This window comes from Epinephelus fuscoguttatus, linkage group LG15 (genome assembly GCF_011397635.1).
Source record: "Epinephelus fuscoguttatus linkage group LG15, E.fuscoguttatus.final_Chr_v1".
In the NCBI taxonomy this organism is placed as follows: Eukaryota; Metazoa; Chordata; class Actinopteri; order Perciformes; family Serranidae; genus Epinephelus; species Epinephelus fuscoguttatus.
This window is the reverse complement of record NC_064766.1, coordinates 11,518,237-11,535,094: the sequence shown is the minus strand read 5'-3', so window position 1 is coordinate 11,535,094 and position 16,858 is coordinate 11,518,237. Positions and strand designations below refer to the sequence as shown.

The window sequence follows — 16,858 nt, the reverse complement described above, 5'->3', positions numbered from 1 at the left end:
AAAAGTGTTTGTCTCTTGCTACTGCATAAACAGCCCAGTTTGCAGACCATCTCTCCAGCAGTGAAGTACTCCCTTAATAGAAAACAGTGGACCAAACCAATAAAACCAGGATCATGTTTAACACTCAGAGGATGTAAACATGACAGCGGAAGGTTTGACAAGGGTGACTGAGAAGTGGGACCCTCCTTCCTTTGGTGTCTAAGCTTCTGTCAAGGCTGCAGTCTAAGCCAGCAAACCCTCCCATCACACACAAACAGAAAGCAGATTTAATACCCTGCTGCGGCTGGATTAAGTACACTGGCTTCTCCCACACTGAGGGGCCTGCATCACATGCACAGTGTGTGTGTGTATGTGTGTGTATGAGTTCATCTCTGTGCGTTGCTGTGCCCACGTCACATACGTACAATCTCTTCATGTATATCTCTGCTGTTTGATGCCACAGTGACGCTGCTCTGAGCCTGTGGCTTTATAGCCGGTGGCTTTAAGCCTGTTGCTAGGGACAAGCGAGCATTTTCTGGATGGCTTTATATCTTTGAGTCGCATCAGAGTCAACAACACCTATACCAAGGTGACCACGACCTTAAACAAAAGTCCCTCACAGTTGTACAAAGAGAAATGTCATGAAACAAATATACTGAAATACAACAGCGGAGGGAAACTTGTACTGCTGCTTCTATTGACACCCTGAGGCTCGCTAAGCAAATATTCACAAACTAAACTTAAAATGAATTTCCCAACTAAACTAACAAAATATGAAGAGCACAAACACATGTTAGCGGTTAGGGATACAAAGTAGAAAGCACACAATGTTGCAACTATGTGTGACAGCTATACATATTATTTTAGTCAACTTAAAAGTGATAACTAAACCTTGACTAGACTGCATCTCTGTTCAGTTTCTGGTTATAGATAATCAAATATAATCTGTCCTCCAGATTTAACAGGATTTCATCAATCGTGCTGATAGACAAACAGGTGAGAACAAAAAACTGCTTGATGGAAGTTAAACTCTACCAAGGAAATTAACATTTGAAATACTTTTCTGTATAAATTGATGCCACAAAACAAGAATAGACTAGAGGTTTGCCATGGCCATTTAAATCCATTTGTGAAACTGTTTCTTCAAAATCCAAATAAGTGACAGCCTCCAATGGCCAAAATGTCAGTTCTATTTTGAAACAAAGAAATTCTGCCCTTTTATTAGTTTGACTGGAAGTATGAATTTTGGTGTGTCATGTAAAAGAGACATAACCTGAAACTCTGTACTAAACCTGAAAAAAGAAAACTGATAGAACCAAAATAGATTATTTATCAACTATTTCACTACCTGCTTATATCACACCCTTGTTTGGAGCTTAATTGGAGGTCTGCCTTAACATAACATTAACATTAATGCGCTGGATATGGCAAAACAGCTGAGGTAGCATTTGAGGTCCCTGATAATGTCCTCCAGATGTCACTACACCATTCAACACCCTGTGAAAGTCCAGTCTAAAGACTAAATCATGCAAAATATATTACTCACATCAAATCACCAAAAATATTGAGTTTGTGTTCGCAAGAATTGCCGCCATTTATTGGACCGCAGACACATCAGGATGGTTTTGATGTTTTACAATAAATCATGTATTGGTCAGTAAGTGCCTTTCACAGCCAATTCAATTAATATGATGCAAATTGTTTTTAAGGAGCCTGAATTACTCCTTATGAAATATTTTGACATGCTTTTGTCTAGTATCTGTACCTCTAAGATGTGAGTGCTTGATATGTTTAAAATCTGCTCAACTCAACAACCCAGGTAAGATTATATAAGTTGCCAAGTTGATCCTCTGTCTGTGACATTGTGTTTACTGTCCATACTGATGCCTAATATTATTATATTTTTGCCACTAATGAGTTGGCCGTTATTCAATGTAAAGAAGTCTAATTTCACTGTATGTTTAGAACAGGGAGTTTTTGTCAGGTGATCAGCCAATTTAAGCCTAAAATCTAAAAATGTGTCATCATGACAACAAAGCAGTTGCCCTCTCCCACCACCTGGCAGCTCCCTCTGTTTTTATTGAATTGCTGTCAAAGTTTCCAAAGACTCCTAACACTGGTGTGCTGGAATGGAAAGCAAACGCCTTTCTGTGTGTGCTGTGAAGTGAGTCGCCGTAAAATTCAAGCTGTACACATTGACCCACTTCAACCGGTTCCCTTTATTGGTTAACCAGCCACCCCTACCCCACCCCACCCGTCCTTGCCTCAACAAATACAGACTAATTGGTATTTGAATAACCCCATACACAAAATTTATAATGATTTAGTGTCACATGAGCACTGTTTAATTTAAAAATGCATACTGTTCTTTAGTTCTTTATTTTTAATGTCATGATCAATATTGCCAGCAAGAGCTGGAGCTACAGCAAAATGAAGAACACGTCACCATCACTAAATTCAGTAGAAATGATCCACTATTATATGGCTGATGATTCTAACTGGACATTTGTTTCCAACAGTTTAACACTAAACCAGTTACACACATTTATATATGTAATTCCCTTGCAAAAAAAGGGAAGGGAACAGGGAGAGCACCACACAGAGAAACTCAAACTGCATCATCAGCTGTTTGACTGAAAGCTGATCTCAGACAAGTGCAGCGCGGGATCACCAGAACAATGATCAAGCATCAAAGATGGGGACAGAAGATTTTTATGACTTTAAATAAAGTGTTTATCTGTTTGCAGGACGCACCGCCAGCTGCAGCAGCTGCTTGTCGCTCTGCATGTGCAGCTTCATGTAATGTGAGAGCCCGATCGATTATAGACCGGAATCAATAACATTGAACATGCCTGCTCAGATGCTAACTCAATTATAAGTGCACGCGGATGCACACACACAAACACACAGGCACATGAGGAGAAACACATCCTCAATATGCTTCCATATGAAGAACACACACCAAATGCAATTTTGCACATGTAAGACTAGCACTCATTCTAGCTCTCTCACTCACACAAAATATAATGTTTCACAACTGTACACACTGACAATAAGTCAAACTAGCAGAATAAAAGACACCTGACAACTAAACATGCAGGTACAGTACATCCTGATACACTACAAAAACTACTGAACAACATATGGAGCAGGAAAAACAGTACAACATTTGTGTCCATATTCGTTCCAGTGGTTAAACTGAGGACCCTTGAATGTGTAAAATTCTCCAACATGCGTGCTTGCATCTGTCAGGCTGTCAGAACCAAGCTTGTACGGACAGAGGGAGAAAGAGGGGGGGCTTTGTTTATCATCAGTGACACTCTCTGGTCATGCTCTGTGTAGCGGCTTAAGTGTTGTGCTACATACAACATTCAACAGTGGCCAGATCTTGACACAAACTCCTGAGAGTGATTTCTAAGTCCTCTCTGCTCAAGTTTCTTATCAAGCTTATCAGTTTAGTATGATTCCGTAAGAAGGATGGTAACTCTGAGGGAATAAAAATAAAGGGTTTTAACCAATACAATCAAACTGCAAATTAAATTTCCCTTATGATACTGATATCAAATACGTTAAATATCAATACAGCTTATACCTGGTATAGTGACTCAACTGATAGGAGATGTATTTACTGATAGCAGGAGTCACACAGCTTAGAAAGAATGCATCACAAAATGAAAGCAAAAACACTGCTGGAGTTTCACACTGTTCTACTGGCCCCGGGGTCAAACTCCACCTTCAGCTCGCTGATCGACTTATCTGCAGTCACTGCGAGTGTCAGTGTGAAAATTAGCATACAGTCACAGCTGAGCAACTTCATGAAACTCTCCTGTTCCTGCAGTGTGAATATGAAAGATTTCATACCAGTATGCTTAGAGAAAAGTGCCTGAACCACACAGTCTAGATCTGTTTTTGTGACTTATTATCTTATAATAACCTGTCAAAACATTTATTCTTATGTAATGTAACCTGTGTAAATACTCTTGTAAGCAAACAGTTCTTAACAGAGAACTGATGCCTCACTAATTGAGCTGACACATTCAAAACCTTCCCTGTGTTATATTTTTCTGAACTGCGAACTTGTCATGATGAAACTCTGCATTCACCACAACTGACTTTGCAAAACTGTGAAAGTGTTGCCGCTTTCCTTCACATTTCTCTTCGCATATAGTGAACCTGCTGCTTTCTGAATGAGTGCTAACAACAGTTGTTATTGAAGCGGAGCAAACTGAGTAAACAGTTGGCTGGTTAGACCTCAGGTGACAGAGCAGCTACAGGCCTGCTGACTGTGCACTCTGCCTGTGTGTGTGTGTGTGTGTGTGTGTGTGTGTGTGTATGTGTGTGTGTGTATGCATATGTGTGTGTGTGTGTGTGTGTGTGTATGGGTGGGAGTGTAACACCAGTCATTCATAACCACTCCCCATCAACACACACACACACACACACACACACACACACACACACACACACAGTGTCAAAACCACAATAATACATGACAGCTCAAAGTCCAAGTCAGCCTAAGACATAGTGTGAGCATCAAACTCATCTTGGTAATAAACAAACATTATGATAATATTGTAATTAAATCTTAAGATGTTGTTCTATGGCTTATAAAAAATAAGATGTTTACTGTTAGTGTATGATAGTAAATAAGGCTGTTACTGAAACAGAATTAAAAAAAAATCCAATTAATTATAATGAATGAATATAATGTCAAAGTAAACAAAACAGCAGCTCAACTATCCCCAATCAAAACATTTTGGTGGACCCTTATATCACTCCCATATTGATTGACAGGTGTTTCAAGAACTTGAAATAACTTATTAATGTTAAGTTATGCAGTTAAAGGTTTGTTCTTATCAGGTCTGTTAGCAAACACAACAGGACAACATATATTCATGTTCAAACTCACTCAAACACTTAAGTTATTAATGTAACATAGCCCAAATTTATCCTGTTAAAACCTCAAAGACTGGCCCTTTAAATCTGTTATTTTACAATAGAAGAATAGGAGTCTATAGTCACTTACCTCTGCTTTGGTTAAACCAGTCCATAACCAGTCCAGAGCCGGCTGATCATCCCATGCCAGCCGGGCGGACGCACTGTTGGTTTTTTTTTTTTCGTTTTCTTTTTTCACACCAAACACGCAGTCAACAGAGCACCTCACAACACAAGCACCACACAAACTCGTTTTGTATTTCTCCTCTTTTCTCTGCCAGTTTACCTTTGTATGTGTGTGTGTGTCATCTGCGCCTAATGACAGCTGACAAACTACATGCCACAAATCCTCTCTCTCTCGTTCTCCCTCTCTCTGTCCCCTCCCCCATCATGTTAGACACACACACACTCCTCCCTGTCTCCTCCCACAACACACACACACGCACACACACACACACTCCTCCCTCCTATTAGCCAATGTGCAGGAAAAACTCCCTCTAGATACTGAATGATTTACATGACCTGCTGTCGTTATATGTTGGACTCGCATTTCACACTGTGGCAGTGCCAAGTGTTATTTCACATCAGTTTTGCACAGATATTATGGCTTACACTCTGACTTGTGTCGCTGGAGTACAAAAATACTGAAGGTATAGATGTATTGAAAATATATCCAAAGTTGCAACATGGTTCAGGCACTTAAGCTGCATATATGGTGACATTTTAACACCTCAGTATTGATCACTGAATGGAAATATGTAGCTGATTGTAAGATACAACAACACCCTACATTTTATGGCTGAAACTATGTGGACACCTGAGCATTTTACCCACATGTGATTGTGGAATCAATCTGCTGACGTAACAGCCTCCACCCTTCTGGGAGGCTTTCCACAAAATTTTGCAACCTGGCTGCGGGGATCTGCCCTATGTCTTGCTCCAGTTCATCCCATGGGAATGGGGTTAACGTCAGGGCTCAAGTTCTTCCGCACCAAAGAGGGAAAACCATTTCTTTTTGAATGTGGCTTTCTCCATGGGAGCATTGTCATGTTGAAACAGGAGAGGTAGTTTCCATTAAGTTGCATTAAGATTTCCCTTGGCTAGAAAAAGGGGCTTAGCTTAAACCGTGAAAAACAACCACAGACCAAAAACAGGGGTGTCCACGTAATTTTGGTGGCCGCATCACGAATCGACACTAACACCTTGTCTTCACAGACTACGTAGTGAAACAGCAGCATCGGCAGCAGCTGCTCGAGCCCTCAGTCATCTCTCACTTTGTTTCATTTCTCTGTTATATTTCAAAGAGAAGAAAATAACACATATGCAAAGCGCCGTCATAGAAAATGTTTTTTAAAGCGCACAAACCTTCAAAAAAAAGCAAATGAAAAGTCTATCAGAAACAGCAAAGTCAATGAGTGAGAGAGAAAGACTGAGAGAGGATGAGAAAGGGTGTTACTTTACATCCAGCACTCACATAAGCCTCATTCTTTTTTGGGTAACAAGCCTCAAACTAAGTGAGATGGCAGAAAACACAAGTGAAAGTGAGAGAGAGAAAAAGGGGAGAGAAAGAGAGAGAGAGAAGAGTCATTTTTAAAATGACAAAAGCTGTGAGCGCTGGTGGAAGCAGCTGTGCTTCACAGGCCACACACACACAAACACAGCTAACACATGTATTTGCACAAACAGCACTCAGTAGAACACACAAACACACAGAATTTGCCAGGCTAGCTGTCTCACCTAAACACACACACACTCACACTCACACCACCACCACCACACACGTCTTTCTCCTCTTTCACTTTCCTTGATGTCGTGCCAGGATGTCCCTATTTGCTTTTTGAGTCCTTGCAGTTACAGGGAACCAGTTTTAAAGCCACGCTGTATAAACTCTATCAGGGTTTCTCGACCTTTAACACAACTGTTTCAAGTCAAGTTTATAAGCTCAGTATTACAAGTCAAAGGTTTGCCTCAAGCCTCTCTGGTCAAATTTGGGTTCAAAAGTTCTCATTATGCCACCTCGTCTTACTCTGATTTATATATTATTCATAGCTCTAAAGGTCAGGCATGTGTTGCTGTGCAATAAAACATTGCATTTGCACAAGACAATGCTTTAAGTATGGATATTGCTGCAAAGAAGCTACAAATTCTACAACATTCAGTATGCTTACATGGACAGTTTAATTCCACTTTTAATCGGAATGAACGGCCATTCCGATTAAAAGTGGTCATGTAAACGGTCATTCCGATTGAAAATTAAATCCGATTAAAGGGGGTGGTTTATTCCATTTGTCATTCCGAATGAAAGAGTTTTGTGTGCATGTATACACTCATTCCTCTTTGAATTCATTCCGGTCTTTCTGCGCATGCTCGTTTCCTTGCCTTTCTGGTGCCATGACGTATATAGCACGCATAGCAACGGGCTGCATAGCAACGGGCTGAGCTAGAGCAGTCAGACTCGTTGCACTCACCGGTTTCCATTCGCCACAGCACGGTCTTCTACCTCCCTTCTCCTGCTCAACAGATGAAGCATTAGCAGAACAAGGTTGTTGTCGTACTGCTGCTTCAAGAATATAAGCAAAACACACCCGAAAAAGGCACTAATAACGGCGTCGTCAAGCATCTTGTTATCCGGAGCGAGGACTACAGTGTTTTCTTCCGGTAAACGTAAACACGTAACATCCGCCCCACCCCCTATCCAATCAGAAACCTTCCCTGCCCCAAAACTTGCGCAGACCTGAATAAAGGCGATTGAACTGATCTCCCATGTAAACCCTCATTCGGAATTAATATTTCCCATGTAAACTACCTGGAAACACTTTAATTCCGAATGACTTCATTCAGATTCATTTCATTCCGAATGAGAAGCCATCATGTAACCGTAGCCATTGATGTCTCACACACAAATCCTCAATCCAGCAGCACAGAAGCTCTATACCATATCGCCACAGTTTCAAGATGGGCACCCAAGATTACTGTCACCCATTGTCTCTCCTTCAGCACCTGAGATATGGCATTGATCAATGGCTTGAAATTTGTTTTTGTAGAATATTATAGAATATCAAAGTGAAGCTGACCTTTGACCTTTTGGATATATAATGTCAACACTTCATAATTTGTCCTGTTACACAACTGTGTGAAATTTGTCATAATCAGCATATGAAATCTTGAGTCATGGCCAAAAACATGTTTTTTGTGAGGTCACAGTGATCTTTGACCACCAAAATTGAATTAGTTCACACTCCAAGTGGACGTTTGTGCCGACTGAAAGAAAGTCCCTTGGGGCGTTCTTCTTATGATATTGGATTCCTGAAAATGGGATGACACATGGACAAAACATAATGCCCCAGGGCCAAAGCTGTCACCAGTGCTGACATGATTGAAATGATATGCAAATTTTCTGCAAAGTAAGTGCTCCCATGTAGAGGGTCACGACCCATAAGTCAGGACACGGACTGTGGAAGATCAGCCGTTCGATCCTCAGTTCCTCCAGTCTGCATGTCGAAATATCCTGGAGCAAGATACTGAACTCCCAATTTGCTTCCAATGGCTGTTCCATCGAGGTGTGTGTAGTAGGTGGCACCTCGGCCACCAATGTGTGAACAGGTGAATGTGACTCGTAGTGTAAAAAGCGCTTGGAGTGGTCAGGTGACTAGAGAGACACTTTACAAAACCGTTTACCATTTACTGCTCCAGGTTATATGCATCTGATCTGACCTATCTGACCGTGATAGTAAAGAATCTAACATGGCAAAATAAACAGTCATTATCATAACTAAATAAGCTTACTCACCTCATATGCAAAGCATCCTGGGCAAACATTCATCACCATTCAGTCCACTCTGTAAAGCAAAACAAAAACAATGATTATTATCTTACGAATTACTAAACAATCTGGTTTTGCACTTACAAAAATATTGGGGAACTTGTGAGAGACAGGTTTTAAAAAGAATGGGCAAAATTAATGCAGCAGAGGCTGAGATATCCAAAATGTTTGCCCCTAATTTGTGTCACACTCTAAAAACACTGGAACCTAAACTTCCTGTAATGCAGTTCGGCAGAGGGTTGTTGTCTGAAGATATAAACATGACAATGAGTGCCAAATTTTGTAGTAGAGGCTTTCTGTTAAACTCTGTAGGCCCTTTTACACTGCCAGATTTTCCGCGAATGTTGGGCCGTTGTGCAGGCGAGCTACAAGCGTTTAGACACACAGAGCCAGATTGGCAAGTTGATCCGAGGTGCCCAATTTTCCACCTCGTAGGGTAGACATATTGGCAGAACACTTTAATTTAAACAGACAGAGGCGGCTGTTGTTGACTTGTGGGAGGAGCTGTTGATGACGCCGCACGTCCGACCCACTGGCGGTGGACTAACAGGAAACAGCTGATAGCAGGAATTAGCGAGCAGCTAGTAGCAAGAGGGAAACACAAACCTGACAGACACTGTAAAGATGAGCAACTGGGGAGACAAGGAATTGCACGCCCTCCTTGCCCTCGCAAACGAGGAGGCCATTAAAGGGACATTTCGGTTTATTTCAACCCGTCTCCTATCGTCCTAAATTTGTTTCAAGTTACTAGTGACATACAAATAATAGTTAGCATGTTAGCGGTTAGCCTAGATACAGCCGTAGCGTCAGACCTGTTAAAATGTAAGTGAACGGGCATCCCTTCAAGTGCAAAGTTAGTCCACTAAACAAGCTTTTTTCTACAATGACCGCCTCATATCGTTAGGATACATGTCAGAGAACATATAGAAAACGACATGTAAACGTGTTGTCTTACCTTACCAGTGTGCTACCATGTTTGTTTACCATTTAGCTCTGCTTTCCAAAGCGCAGCCGAAATATATCTCGCCAGCTCTAGATAAAGCCCAGCTGGATACTAACGTTACTCCAGGTGGAGGTGTGTCGTCCTCGGTCACATCCAGACCTTGAAAATAAGGCTGCAACCGGTCCCATTCCTTGCAACAGAGGCATTCCTCTTCTGTGGGCACTGGGGCACAGCATTCACAGGTACACCACCAATCTCCAGAGCTACGTAGCCTTGTGGCAGCCATTCCTCCTCTCTCGTCCTCTAACGTTACCTGTTGCGCCTCTCTCTCTCCTCCTCCTCCTCATCCTCCTCCGTTCAGGCAACCGTCCGGTTCTGCCTTCCAGCTGTTGCTGCTTGTTCAGGCACGCTATGAGATCGCTGCTTGTTCTTGCGATATTTCGGCCGGGCTTTGGAAAGCAGAGCTAAATGGTAAACAAACATGGCATCACACAGGTAAGGTAAGACAACACATTTACATGTCGTTTTCTATATGTTCTCTGACATTTATCCTAACGATATGAGGTGGTCTTTGTGGAAAAAAAGCTTGTTTATTGGACTAACTTTGCACTTGAAGTGATGCCCGTTCACTTAGGCTTTCACAGGTCTGACGCTACGGCTGTATCTAGGCTAACGGCTAACATGCTAACTATTATCTGTATGTCACTAGTCACTTGAACCAAATTTAGGACAATAGGAGACGGGTTAAAATAAACCAAAATTTCCCTTTAACCGTCAAATGGGGGAAACGGTGAAGAACATTCCAACTTATGAGAGATTCGCCGAAGGACTGACCAGTCGCAGCTTCCCTCTCATGTCACTGTTTACGTCACATGCTGAGCTACACGTTTTGTTACTTGCTCACGCCCCCCATTGCCCTGAAAAAGGCGCATTCTGTATAAACAAAAGTAGGGAGGCGGCAATTTGCAGCACTCCTGGATTTTGTTTTTATACTGACAATGCTGAAAGAAGACTGATTGGGCTTTCCTGCAAATTTGCACAATTCCTGTTTAAAAAGGGCTTCTGTTTACTCTTAAAGCCCAAGCTGAGACAACCCCAGTGACATCACTAGGGTTAATTTCTCACAAACTGTTTTCACAGGCGGAGTATTACTTTCTAAGACCAGTAAACTAACTCTGATGTGTAAAAGAAAGGCGGACCTAGTGGATGAATAATGTCAAGTTTCCAGGGTTGAGGGAGATGCATCACCACACCACAGGAGTCAATCAATGACCGAGTAAAACTAGAGGCCACACCCAGGATCAAATGTATGGACGTGCGTGTCTGACAAATATGCTGCCGAGTTTTTCCAGAGTAAAATGATTTATCAGAATTTTACCTTAAACATAACCCACTGTTGATGCTGGAAGTCTTACTCCTGCCCAGAATAACAAGAGAACCTGCTGCGTTTCCCAGACACTGACCCAGCCTGAGAGGACGATTCAGAGAGTTTGGAGGCCTTTTTCACACTGTGAGGCTGACCTGGGTCAGTGTGGTGCAGGTCCAGGTTCATTGAGTTCCCACTGGCTTCGATTCACGTTCACAAACATCCTATTTTACGAAACAATTTGTCCCTATTTACTTTGACAGCTGAGCTTATGCGTAAACTCACTTGGATCTCTCTCACAAGTGCTATTGATTTGTACTTTCAAGAAGCAGTTTAACTTTTATTTTCATGTCGCGGACAAACTGTGGCTCCACTGACACATCAGATCGCAGGTCCTGTTACTGTACCCTCGAGCAAAGACACTGAAAGAGTATACCTGCTCACTGGAAGTCAGTCACTCTGTGTCATCCAATCTCATGTTATGTAATTGGTTGAAAACTCATCTTTTCAGGAAATATCCCACGTCACATGTTCTCCTTAGTGAATCACATCTTCTCTCCCACCTCCTCTTCCCTCTTAGAATGATAAAAATGTTTGGTGAGAAAGGTTACTATGACTTTGACCCTACTTATGACTATTTCTGGATTGTAATTTCCTCTAACTGAAGCTCATTGAACTCATTTTAAATTATTCCCAGTCAGATCCTGAAATCTGGAAAGTGATATCAAAAAATATCAAGGGCTGTCCTTCCCACTCAGTCCAATGACAGAGAAATGGGTGCCAAATTTATTCTGAAGTGCTTACTGCCAATGATGTTGCCATTGAGTAACATATAATGTTTAACCAGATTCGGTGTCATGTTGCAAGATCCACACCAAAACTTCTTCCTTGAGCCAGTGCGAGTCACTGTTCTATTTGCCAGCATCAGTGCACGTCAACTCTTTTGAAGAGGCAATTTAATCCCATTTGCTCCCCAGGTCAGCACATCCCAGCTACTACCTTTACTACTCCTGTGTATGACTGATGTGCATTTAAATTTAAACCAAATTGAATGTGCGTGTTTTCAGAAAGGTCTGCTAAAACAGTCAGTTTGATAATGACACACTGATGCCTGAAATGCAACATGAAGAGACTGACCTGTCAAGTTATAACAGTTAAAAAGCTGCATAATTAATGTAATGGTTAGGATTGTGTGTGTGTGTGTGTGTGTGTGTGTGTGTGTGTGTGTGTGTGTGCGCGCGCTGGGGTGGGAAGGGTTACTGTAATCGTGAGGACCAAATAAAAGCAGTAAAAAGAAGAAGTGAGTTGGTTTTTTTTTTGGTCAGCGTCCAAATCCGAGACATCTGCTGGCTCTTCCCCCTGGTGTGTATGTTGTTACTGAGTGTATGTGTGTGTGTTTTGGTTCTGTGTGTGTGTGTGTGTGTGTGTGTGTGTGTGTGTGTGAGTGTGTGCAGGAGTGAGACAGGCGCCCTCTCAGTCAGTTGGACACAGCAGACTCAAACCACACACACAACACTTCAATACACACCTGCCACCACAGAGAGAGAGCTGCACATGTGGACATGCATCAGTGTTTGTGTGAGTGTGTGCTTTGTGCTTTAGAGTGTGTCTGTGTGTGTGTGTGTGTGTGTGTGTGTGTAGGAGGGAGGGATGGACAACTGATCTCTACCCAACTGCTTTGTGAATTGCACAAGCACACATGCAAGTGCAAATGTTTTTCCTGCGCACACGACAGAAAGCCTGTAGCTGTGATTCAGCTCAGTTTGTGCACTTGAAAGTTGTGTAAGCCGGCGACTTGGAAGTGTTTTTTCAAGAACAGGAGGTTCCTTCTTGAGATCTTCTATTTTCACAGGAGTCAAATATTTTTCAGAAAGTAATGTGTGGTCAAAAGCTCCGGGAAAAAAGCTAGTTATAGGAACCTGAGTTCAGATAAAAAAGCTGAGTTTCCTGCTGCTCACTAAAGAACCTCTCACTGAGGACAGCTCAGAATAGGCTTCTGGAGATAGACAGTTGAAGCTAAAAATGGGGGAAGGGATGCAAATCACTTGATCACACAACAAACTCCCTTGAGGTACAGTAATTAGGTCCAACTGATATTACAATGAGCCAACCCCTCCTGCAGCAAACAAATTGATTATGAAGGGGTGAGGGGTGGGGGGTGGGGTGCTGTCACAACTTATGTTGTAGCTTAAAAGCAGTGTCTTGTTGGCAGTGATATTGACAGCTAAGGACTGTACCACCATCCAAACTGACCGGTCTTGTCGTTTGCAAAATATTTTTAAGCTGTTTAATGTGTTATACAAGTGACGTTAGCAGTGCACTTCTCCCTGTTAGTCAGCTAAGGTGTAGGACAAGCCGTGTATCTTTGTTTGTAGGAAAGGAGACGTTAGCTAGAAAGCTAATGTGGGTTGCTTTTCAAACTGAGTGACACTTGTTGTGAGTAGGGTTATAATTTTCCTTGACAGAAATTTAACAAATATTCTATACAATTAAACCACCCATACACCAGTAGAGGGGGACTCTAATGAACCTTAAACACCGGTTGCCACTGGAGCTCTGATTGAGGCCAAGAAACATCGGGCCCGACCCTACATGAACCCGCATAGTTTCTGTCCATGCCCAACCCAAGGCAGCAGCACATGGACTGAGCCATGCTGACATGTTTCCTTGCACCATCTTCTTCTTCTGATTCTTCTGTTATTTCAATATTTTGTCATTCTGTGCAAGACAAGTTCAGCAGAGCGGCACTTAAATGATGATCAAAACTCAGCAGCACCGCCCCTCCCCCAAACCCAACGAGTCAGGTCGGGCCCAGGTGGGCTCAGGTAGAGATCCAGAGCTCTAGCTACCAACCCCTATTAAACAGAGGAAGAAGACAAAATAACAGTAGTAGTAGAAGAAGAAGAAGAAGCAGGGACCAGCCACTAAGCTATGTGTACGGTAATGTCACAACAACATTCTAGTGTAGTTGTTTTGACCATGGATAACAACGCTGAGCTAACCCACCAATTGCATTAGCCTTAGCAGCTGTATGGGTAGTCGACTCAGCTAATGCTAATGCTAAGTTGGTAAGTTAACGTAACTGGCTATTTCATTACAGTATGACATAATGTGAATAAAACTTAAATGCATTTCCTTCGGTGTGAACATCATTTCTGCTTGAGTCAAGAAATTATGATTTAAAATGTATCTTGATAATTATGGATGTTGACTGATAGGAAAATTTATATTATAATACAATTTTTGGCCATATCAAAATAATAAACATATGTTTGATCCAATTTTAACAGATTCTTAGTCATGATGGACTGAAGTTAAAACCCACAAGCACAAGTTCACACGTACACAGCCATACCAATGGTTCATCCTCCAGACCTTATTTTGTTGCTAGTGATGGAGAGTTTCACTGTTAATTATTTGCATATGAGGCTTAGTGGCAGACTTTGTTAGGGTAACACACACACACACACACACACACACACACACACACACACACTGAGTAAGACACAGAGAGAGGGAAGAGTATGAGAGCCACAGAAAGTCAATGAAACACACACAGAGAGACGGCCTACTTCCTGACTGTGATTAATTTGTGCTACTAAGCAGCTCTATGGTAACACAGAGATCCAAAGCTACACTGAGCTCAGAGCTGGTTTACTGTACAACCACATAACAAAAGTTTATCACAGTCTCATAATCATCAGTTTATCAAAATCATCTCAGAATCAAGAAGCATGTCACCATACATGAACAACACTGCACTCTTTCTGTCTGGTGACTGGGATTTATCTCATATTTCATGACAATGCTTCCTTAACTAAATTTCCAAACCAGTGCATTTACAATAAGCGCACATGCATCAAATTTGAGGAATTGAATGGATGTCACACATGCCATTCTCAGTTGTCATCGTGTTAATAAATGGTTTCTGCTTTGGTGTTTTGTTTTTTTTGCTTCTCCATGCTTCACATTAGCCAATGTACACGTTTGCATGTGTGTTACTTTTATATCATACAAACTGGATGTACAAAGTGCATGTCCACAAGGATGCAGTGTCACTTTATCAAACCACTCAGGAAATCAAAGAAGAAATTAGGAAACGGATATCAATTTCACTCCAGTGACAGTGTAAACAAACCTGTTATGCACCCGTCTAGGGGTAGGGAAGTGTAACATAAAAAATGAGCCTACACAAGATGCACGACAAAAAAAGGTGAGTTTATTCACCATCACACTGATAGAAACACAATTTTATAAATAAGGAAGCTTTACTACATCCAGAATTTGGATTTATCTTGTAAAGAAACGGGACAATGGCAAGATGGGAAAAGATATCAAGTACCTTAAAGTGAAATTAATTTCCCTATGCACCACTGGAAGTTCACACATGGTGGTACTATGCTTGCATGTACGCTCAAACTCTCCCACAGTATACCGGGTGATCCAATCAGCCTGCTTGACACACAGGTCTCCACTGTGTGCTGCTGAGATTTGGAAGATGTGCGCTTTGACTGACTAACTCCTTAAAAATGGCTGCAAGAGTCAGTCAGATATTAATCTGGCTTCTGTTAAAGGACAGCTTTTATCTTTACAACCGTCCTTTATCCTCAAACGCCTCACAGCGTGCAGCATGCAGATGTGTGACGCTGGATGAAAACAGAACAAACATGCTGCTCGTGTCAATCTCGAAGCTGCTTTGAACGTGGAAAAAGAGAAGTTGTCAGCTGACTTAAGTTGACAAGCTTCAGAGGATTTCCTGATGCAAGAAATTTAATAACTTATCATGAAACAAGTGTAATTTGTCTACAGAGTGTCAGGTGATTATGCATACAGTGTGAAATGCGATCAGGCTGAGTACTGGATTATCAAAATTACCATGAATTTTTGGCTGCAATAACCACAAAAATACTTCTCCGACTTCTCAGTTTCCTCGCTGTCATCTTAGCAACAACATCCTGCCGCCAAAAAGCAGTGATGAGCACCACAATTAGCCCTGGCCATGGCCCACGTTTGTTCTGCAAAAGCTTGTTATGCTATTAGCTTGTATTATCCAGCTGGAGGCCTGTGGACTCCCTCTAACTCAGCTCTGCTGTCACAGTGCTGGAGAATTACAGCCACCGTCAGCTCCAGCTAACCAAATTAGCACTTGTTATGCAACCTGCTAGACTTGGCTCCCAGGTCTGCTGCTTCAAACCTGCACAGCTTTTATTACCGTTTGCACATAGGAAGGCCCTGCAGACTGCTGCAATGCTGACTGTAACACATGTGTTTCTTTCCTTATTAAAGCACTTAAATGTTTTAGGCTGATATGGAACAGAAATCAATATTATGCTGCCTTTTAAAGATGTTGGCAATGTCATAAACCCAAATAGTCAGGATTCAAAGCACGACCCCCTAGGTCAAGTGAGGCTCATGAAATAACTTGTAATATCACATCCACGTGGTGGCAAACACTGTTTATCTTTGTTGACCTTTGTCTTGTAAATTCATACGAGAGGCCAATAGAAACAGCACTGTCTTGATGCTTCTTGTGTTTGTGTCCTAAACCCCATTTTGTGCAATACATGACTCATCTGCACACTGAAGCATCACTCTCATTGACTGTTCACAATCAATGACTAGCAATACGTCCAACCTGTGATATTTGTGACACCTTGTTTTGAAGCCAAATGTGGGATACTAATGGAAAGTCTAATCAAACCTTAAACCTACTGGGAACCTTAAAGCTACCTGGGAATATTTCAGCTCCCAGACTGCTTCTGTTGTATGTCTTTGTGCTCCTTGGTTTCAGACAGAACAGAACAGGATGGCT

General features: G+C 41.8%; 1 protein-coding gene across 7 annotated transcripts in view; it reads right to left on the bottom strand.

Annotated features, from left to right (window-relative positions):
- Positions 1-16,858, bottom strand: part of LOC125901885 (nuclear receptor coactivator 2-like) — a 69,240-nt gene that overhangs the window by 45,297 nt on the left and 7,085 nt on the right. For 5 of the 7 annotated variants that reach the window (XM_049597872.1, XM_049597875.1, XM_049597878.1 and 2 more), the window contains exon 2: positions 8,705-8,753. The gene's annotated coding sequence lies outside the window, so the exon portion shown is untranslated. Of the gene's footprint in view, positions 1-5,005; positions 5,278-8,704; positions 8,754-9,692; positions 9,712-16,858 lie in introns of those variants that run through there. The other 2 variants (XM_049597874.1, XM_049597873.1) reach the window with 2 other exon arrangements.